This window comes from Dipodomys spectabilis, unplaced genomic scaffold, assembly GCF_019054845.1.
Source record: "Dipodomys spectabilis isolate Male_0828 unplaced genomic scaffold, ASM1905484v1 ptg000430l, whole genome shotgun sequence".
Classification (NCBI taxonomy): domain Eukaryota; kingdom Metazoa; phylum Chordata; class Mammalia; order Rodentia; family Heteromyidae; genus Dipodomys; species Dipodomys spectabilis.
This window is the reverse complement of record NW_024871107.1, coordinates 712,923-721,764: the sequence shown is the minus strand read 5'-3', so window position 1 is coordinate 721,764 and position 8,842 is coordinate 712,923. Positions and strand designations below refer to the sequence as shown.

The 8,842-nt window shown below is 34.6% G+C and overlaps 1 non-coding gene across 1 annotated transcript; it reads left to right on the top strand.

The window, feature by feature from the left end:
- Positions 1-3,285: 3,285 nt before the first annotated feature.
- LOC122097740 lies at positions 3,286-3,391 on the top strand. The gene has a single exon (XR_006145579.1). It is a non-coding gene; the product is annotated as a U6 spliceosomal RNA (small nuclear RNA).
- The last annotated feature ends 5,451 nt before the right edge of the window (positions 3,392-8,842 follow it).

Genomic DNA, 8,842 nt, shown 5'->3' with positions numbered 1-8,842 from the left:
CATATGTACATGAATAATGTTTTTATAAGTCATTTAAATTTTATATTTTGTATTTACTAAGTTGTCTCTGAAAGGCGTGTTACCTCATGTCCAAAGATGTCTTTGTGCTAGTTCTATGAAGCCTGAAAACATTCATTTTACCTGAAGAGGGTGTCTTTCTTCAATTTTTTTAGCTCCCTTATCGAAGATTAGATGGCTATAGATTTGTAGGTTCATTTCTGGGTTTTCAATTCTATTCCAGTGGTCCTGAGGTCGGTTCTTGGAGATTCCTCAAAAGACTCCACACAGAGCTCCCCTAAGACCCAGCAATCCCACTTTTGGGCATTTACCCAAATGTTCACAAACAAGGCCACATTAGAGGTACCAGCACGACTATGTTTATTGCAGCCTTATTTACCATAGCTAAGGTATGGAACCAACCCAGATGCCCCTCAGTAGATGAATGGATCAAGAAAATGTGGTATATATACACAATGGAATCCTATGCCTCCATCCGAAAGAATGACATTGTCCCATTTGTTAGGAACTGGAAAGACTTGGAAAAATTACATTAATTGAAGTAAGCCACGCCCAAAGAAACATAGGTCCCATGGTTTTCCTTATTTACAATAACTAGTATATGTCTGAGTCAAACAGAAAAGATCAGATAAGTTGATGTTAGGGAAATGAACCCTAAGGTATGTATTCGAATGTTTTTTGTTCTTTCATGTGACTTTTTCTAACACATTTATAAGATGATTTCCTTGTTGCTTTTTATGTCCCTTCCCCACGGGATAACAATAACCCCTGATTTCACTGTATTTGATGTCGGTATAATTTCTGGAGGGGAATGGAAAAAAAACAAATCATTTAAATAGGGATACAGGTGGACCCATTGCAACAATGAGATGTACAAGTCGTTATTTCAAAAACGAACTTTACAACTTTGTTGCTGGGGGGAGGAGGATTGGATGGAGGGGAGAGGGGAGGATGGGAAGGGGAAACCAAGGAGTAGGCTACATTGCTTGATAAAAAATGTACTCATTCCAAATCTTAGCTGTAAATAATGCTGCAATAAACTTAGTTGTGCTCGTAGCTTTACTGTGGTCTTGTTTGTAAACATTTGGGTAAATGCCCAAAAGTGGGACTGCACATCCCCTCCAGCATCTGTTGTTATTAGAGTTCTTGATTATACCCATTCTAACTGGGGTGAGGTGATATCTCAATGTTGTTTTGATTTGCATTTCTTTTATGTCTAGGGATGGGAAGGGGAAACCAAGGAGTAGGCTACAATGCTTGATAAAAACTGTACTCATTATCTTGCACATGTAATTGTAACCACTCTGTTCAGTATTTTCACTCTAAAAAATATTAGAAAAAAAAGAATCCACGCTTGAAGAAACTGTCCCTGACTTTTTTCGAGTGTGTTCTTTATTCATACAAAAATTGTCTGAAAACTTCTTCTTGAAAGTAATTCAAAAGGAAACAATGTGCCAATTGAAGGCCAGCATAGAACAAAAGGAAATAATCATTGTTTTAAAAGTTTTCTTTTGCAAGGAAACAAAGACTTGGAGGTTTTAATTTGTCTTATGCATGGATATTTCACTATTGAGATGATTCTGTTGTTGCAGGAGTCACTTATTAATTCATTTAGTCTTGTCCTGAATTCTCCAGCGCAATTAGTATTCCAAAAAAGCAGGATTCAGTGAGTATGATCAGCAAAAGGAGTCTGTTCTCAAACCAGTGCTTTATGGATGGTCCCAAAGAAATATGTGCGTTTTTTTCGTTTGTTTGTTTAGTTTGTCCTGGTTCTGGAGCTTGAACTCAGAGGCTGGACCATGTCCCTGAAGAAATGTCTTCCCTGGCCAACTTCCCCCAAAGCTAGGACTCTACTACTTGAGCCAAACTCCACTTCTGGCGTTTTTGGTGTTTGGTTACAGATAAGAATGTGACAGACTTTCCTGCCTAGGTTGGCTTTGAACTGAGATAGTAAGAAAGCCAAGTGACATCAACTGTATCAAGATTTCTGTTTTGACCCAAGATATACTAGACAAAGTTTATTATAAACTAATATTTGACAATTTTTAAAAGAAAAGAATATGTCTAACAAAGAATCCATAACTTAAATAACTCCACAAATGTAGGGGCACTGAATCATTTTGGACGCATTTTTTCATCTGCTTGGGAAGATAACTATTGACTTCATAGATTCCTTTTGGGGAAACTTAGTCATATTTGTCTGTTGTCACTGGCTTTGTACACATGCATGCTGTACATACTTCTAAGGGCCCTACATAAAGGAAGTCTTGAAATTCTCAACAATATTTAAATAAGATGCTCCAGCCTAGGGTTAAGATTTTAGGTGTGGACATTTATCAACACTCCTTATTCAGATTCTACTTGATATAATTTTTAATCAATATTTTGTTTTTAGTTTTGCTCTTTGTAAATTCACATGCACCTATGAAAAATTGTGTGGCCATCCCAATAATATTCTCAAAGTACCTCTTAATCATGATTCACAAAAAAGTTGTATTATATTACAACAAGGAAAAATGCTATAAATAAAGAAAACAATAATTAAATATTAATGATTACTAAAATAAAAAACAAAACAATTACCAGGGTTTTCAGTGTTTGAAGTGTACATAGTAGAGTTTACTATTTTCTCATATTCCTGTACATTTAAAACTGGATAAAGCTATAAGTAGCCTTTAAATTTACTCACTAAGATTACTATTTATAGTTCATCTCATCATTTGTATGTGGATTATATCATTATTTGTTCATCACTAACATATAACATAAAGGAGCCCTAAAGATTTAACAGAAACTGTGTACTTAAAATCTTAACTCTTCACTCTGCTTCTTTACACAGTCTTTGCAACTTCTCATTAGTAAAGTTTCTATAAAATCTGAAATGTACATACATACTAGTACATGCTACCAGAAATATTATATACTTTATCAAAAATTTTTATTACTTAATTTTGCCATATATAAGCAAATCCCAAAATTAAACATATTTAAAACATTAAAACTTTTAACAAACCTTAACATTTGCTGCAATGATCATTATGACAAGTGCCTTTTGTAGAATAATTGAATTCCTCCTCCTACCAATCTCATGAACAACAAATATCTGGAATTATTTTGTTTTTGATATGTCAATCTGGACTTTATTCTTAAATGTGTGCTTATGTAAGAAACACATGGTTCTAAAATTTCACAACTCTTTTGAACTTATTTTTGTTGAATTGTCTAGTTTAAGAAAATCAATTACTCTTTATATATAAAAAATGTTTTGTGCTCAATTTGGCTGCACATACACTAAAATTGGAACATACAGAGAAGATTAGCATGGTCCCTGCACAAGGATGATACACAAATTAGTGAATCGTTCCATATTTTTACAACAACAGATGCTGGAAGGGATATGGCCAGAAGGGAAGCCTACTGCATTCTTGGTGGGAGTGTAAACTTGTTCATCCACTTTGGAAAGCAGTTTGGAGGTTCCTCAAAAACCTCCACATAGAGCTCCCTATTATACAGCAATCTCAATTTTGCCCATTCTCCCAAATGATCACAAACCAGTCCATACTAAAACTACCACCACAACAATGTTTATTGTAGCATTATTTTCCATAGCTAAGATATGGAACCAACCCTGATGCTGCTCAGTAGAAGAATGGATCAAGAAAATGTTCTCTCTCTCTCTCTCTCTCTCTCTCTCTCTCTCTCACTGTGTGTGTGTGTGTGTGTGTGTGTGTGTGTGTGTGTGTGTGTGAATGTACACTTACACAACCACTTTGGAAAGCAGTCTGGTGAGTCCTCAGAAAGATAAATATTGACCTTCCTTATGGCCCACTCATACCACTTCTAGGCATCTATCCTGAACAACAGGTACCAATATTCAAGGACAAATGCACTTCCATGTTTATTGCAGCACTGTTCACAATAGCCAGGATATGAAAACAACCCATATGTCCCACCAGAGATGAATGGATCAAAAAACTGTGGTAAATATCACAACGGAATATTTTCCAGCCATTAGAAAGGACAAAATAATGGCATTAGTAGGGAAATCAATCAAGCTACAGGAAATCATGTTGAGCGAGTTAAGCCAAAAGCAAAGAGACAGAGGGCACATGGTCTCCGTGATAAGTGGATGTTAAATCCAAAATGTAAGGTGATATGACAAAATTAACAACACTTAAGAAACCAAGAACTTCCACTCATCTGGTCGAGTCACTACTAAATAACCCCATTCTGCCCGTCATATGTGCACACTGAAGGGAAAACAGGAGGACGACACAGAACTAGAGGGAATCAGGGAAAAACATACAACAGTGGGATCCATCAGCTGCACTGGACATTGACCAAAATGAACTAAGCAACTCAATGTCACTGGAGGGAGGGAGGGAACAAGTGGGAAAGAGGGAACAGCTGATGCTATGCAATACAAAAGAAATATACATATTTCAAAACAAAAAAGTTTACATATGGAAGAAATAACTCTATTGCAAAGCTCATAGAATTCATAAATGTTGTAGACCATAATAGACAATTTGCTCCATCGAAGTTAGAATGTGTTTGTGACTTAAACTAAGCATCACTATCCCACAATATTGTGAAATTTGGGAAATTTGTAACCACTTAATCACAATAAAAACATTTGAAAAAATGATGAAGATAGAAAACTAAGTTGCTCTAAAAAACAAAAAAGGAAAATGTTCTGTGTGTATTTGTGTGTACACACACACGCACACACATATATTATATATATATATATATATATATATAATATATGTGTGTGTGTATATTAATTCTATGCCTCCATCAGAAAGAATGACATCGCTCAATTTGTTAGGAAATGGAAAGACTTGGAAAAAAATTATATTAACTGATGTAAGCCAAGTCCAAAGAAACATAGGTCCCATGGTATCCCTTATTTGCAAAAACTAGTATATGTCTGGGATAAGCAGAAAAGTTGAAAGCCTTTGTGTATATGACTAGATAAGTTGATGTTAAGCTAAATAACCTCCAAGATATAGACACAAGTGTTTTTTTTTTTCTTTCTTGCTGTTGTTTCTCACATATTTATAATGTACGACGTGATTGTTTTTCTTTTTTATACGCTCCTCCCCAACAGTATAACCCTGTTTTCACTTTATTTGATGTTGGTGCACCTGCATCTTGAATGTACACTTCTCTAATTTGGGGAGGGAAAGGAAGAAAACAACATGCTTAAATAGGAATACGGTTTGACCCATTGTATAACAATAGATGCACAAGACATTATTTTGAAAAACGATCTTTACAATTTAGGCTAGGGACATTTGGTGGGGCTTTGGGGTATGAGGAGTGTACTTGTGGAGGTGTAAGGGAAGGAATGGTGGGGGAAAAACAAAGGAGGAGGTAACAATGCTTGATAGGAAATGTACTTATTACTTTGCTCATATAACTATAGCCCCTCTGTACAGTATTTTTACAACAAAAATGTATAAAAATGTTTTGAGATGGAAGAGTTTATGAAGCCCATTTTACCCATATAATATCGTTAACAAAGAAATTAATGCAAAACACTGATATGAAGATATTTTGAAAAAGTGAGTGTGTGTGCATTCCTGCGTGTTGGCATGCTCAGAGTTTGAAGTCAGGGCTTCAACATCTCGCTACGTCTTTCTCTCTAGATTGGTGAGTTATTATATGAGCTACATCTCCATTCCTGGCCCTTTGCTATTTCGTTAAAATTTTGAAAAATAATCTCATGAATTTATTTTGTCCTCTTGGCTTCCCAATATTATCCACAGATCTCAGGCTCCTTAGTAGGTATCCCGAGTAGTTAGGATTACAGGTGTGACAAACCAGTACCAGGCTTTCAGAATAATTTTAAAAGTAGAAGAAAATTTACTTCACAGAGGCCTGTTTTATCATCTCCTAGTCTTAAAGCATTTTGGAGTGATTATATGTGAAATTTTTCATTCTTGAATTATTAAAATACAGTAAGTGATGATATTTAAAAGATTTAGTACTTTTTAAAAATGACACTGGAACTATGGGACAGAAGAAATTTGTCTCTATTTGGACCATAATTTATAAGCTCAGCTCTGTGAATGATAACCCAATGTCACCAACACAGTCTGTGTTGAAGACAAAATGTAACAGAAAACAATTACCATGGGCAATAATTGCTATGCTATTATTTCTTGGACAGTATGAATATTGAATTGAGAGTATCAGTGAATGGAGAGAATTTATCTACCTTTTGTGTATTGCTGGAAGACTTTTGGAAAATTTGACTCATTTCCTTCCTCACTTTGTGTCTTGGGCCATGCACTTCCTGCCTTTAATTACAATTTTTCCCAACACTAAAATGGTAATAACATTAGCATTATACCAAATGTTATCTTAAGAATTAAAGGTCCTTAGAATGATGAAATCTTTTCTCATTCTTGTAGAGGCATTATCAGATGAGAGGAACTGTATTTTTTTGTTTGCTTACATCCATTTATTCTTGAGTTTGAAATCTGAACTTCTTAAGACTGAAAGAAACCAAAATTAGACACGCAGGCTTTGGAAAGAGCAATCAATGTAAAATAAATAAAATATATATAGATATGTAAAAGGTCTAAATAAATTGTTATATAGTCTCAAGCATAAACAGAAAATGATTTAAGCAATATCATGTTATTGAAAATTGAAAAATGTTAAGAGTTGCTTAATTTTTTCCTTTTTACTACCTTGAATTAATTATTTTTGTATAGAGAGATTAAAGATGAGATTAACAAGAGACTTGATTAAAAATGGACAAAAGTTCGAATAGACATGTTTTCCATAAACCCCTCTATATCACCAGTGGGTTTACACAGTTGTGTTTAATACAACTTCTGTGCTGGCTTAATGCTGTGAGAAGAAGTCATTAGAGAAATGTAATTCAAAATTACTATGATACTACTTTATAACTATTATAACTCTTATAAAAAAAAATCAAAGGAACCAGGTGTGGTGGTAAAAGTTTGTAATGCTAAGCATTTAGGAGGTTGGATTTCGGTCTTAAGCCAGTCTAGGGTACTGAAGATAGTAAAAATTTGCCCTTTATTCCCTTTTGAATAAAAGGTAATTATGTTGGTGAGAGTGTGAAGAAAAGGAAATTTTCTACTCTTGGACAAAATCCTGGTTAATATTCTCCTTGTAGAAAGTAGTATGCAGTTTTCTAAAGAAATCATACTTGAAATATCATCTGACCCACCAATCATGTGATTATTTCTCTCTGGGTAACTCGTAAATATATCTGTAGTTCATTGTTATTCACATTATTCACAACAACAGCCAAGGTGTAAATCGAAGTTCAGTGTTCAACGACACTAATAAAGCAACTGTGTTACATGCACAAATATATTTTTCTGTTTCATCCTTAAAATAACAAAAGACTGCTCCCATTAGCCACAACTTACAATGACCTGTAAGATATATTCGAAATGAAGAAAAATGTTATGTTCTGATCTTTGTAAACATACACACACACACATACACACACACACACACACACACACACACACACACACACACACACACACCATCCTCAAACATTGACAGAATTTTTTTTTTTAAGTAAAGCATTTAGTTCGGGCATTTAGTTCACAATGCATAAGATACTAGATATACATTATGACCAGGTATAGAGTTGTAATGTACAACATGAGGATACAGGGGACAACATTGGCCTTACATAGGAATGAAGCTAAGTAAGTAGGAGTTGTTCTTCCTAGTAGTGGTTACTCTTTTAGTTGTTCTTCCTTCAATAATGGATAAGATGAATGTAATTCTTTAAGTATACCTGCCTATTTGCAGAAATAATAAAAAAAAATATAGCAATAATGTTGTGCGCTCAACATAGAACAAAATGTCAAATTAAAATACATGAGATTATCATTCATGTAAACTAATTATTACAAATAAAGGAAACCGTGGGACCTATGTGTCTTTAAGTCTGGCTTACTTCACTAATATGATTTTTTCCAAGATCTTCCATTTCCTTACAAATGAGGTGGTCACATTCTTTGTGATTGAAGCATAATTTTCCATGTGTGTTTATCTGTGCGTGTGTGTGTGTGTGTGTGTGAGAGAGAGAGAGAGTGTGTGTGTCATTTTTGGTAAATATTACTGTGATACACAGTAGTAGCTTTACTGTGGCCTTGTTTGTGATCACCTGGTTATATGCCCAGAAGTGGGATTACTGGGTAATAGGGGAGCATTATTGGGTACATCGAGGATAATCTTAGTAGATGAGCAGAATAGTTCAATAGCTATGTACATATGATTGTATAAGGTGATTCTAAGTGAAATGAACTCCAAGACATGTTCTTTGTTGTTGTTGTTCTTAATGTACTGTGATTTCTTTTTATGCTTTTGTGTTTTCCCCAACTAAGGTTTATCCCCTGTAGTCACTGTATTTGATTTTGATACCCTGGGTATTTTAAATATGTTGATCTGAACTAGGGAAGGGAAAGAAAAAAAATGGTGAGACAAAGGACAAAGGGGGAACCTATGCAACAGTGGTAATCACAAGTCAATATGTTGTAAATAATCTTGGGGGGGGCGTTGGGAGTGAAGAGAGGGAAAAATAGGGGAAAGGTTAACAAGTTATAAAAGAAATAAATTAATTACCTTACTTATGTAACTATATCCCATCTGTACATTACCTTGACAATAAAATTTAAATAAAAAATAAAATAAAATATATGAGGGCAGCAATACAGGAGATGGGAGTGGGGGAAATACTGTAGTATCGTAGAGTAGAACAGCTGTGGAGAGCAGCAATTTGACTTTAATGTAGGAAGTAATAAACCAGCATACAGAT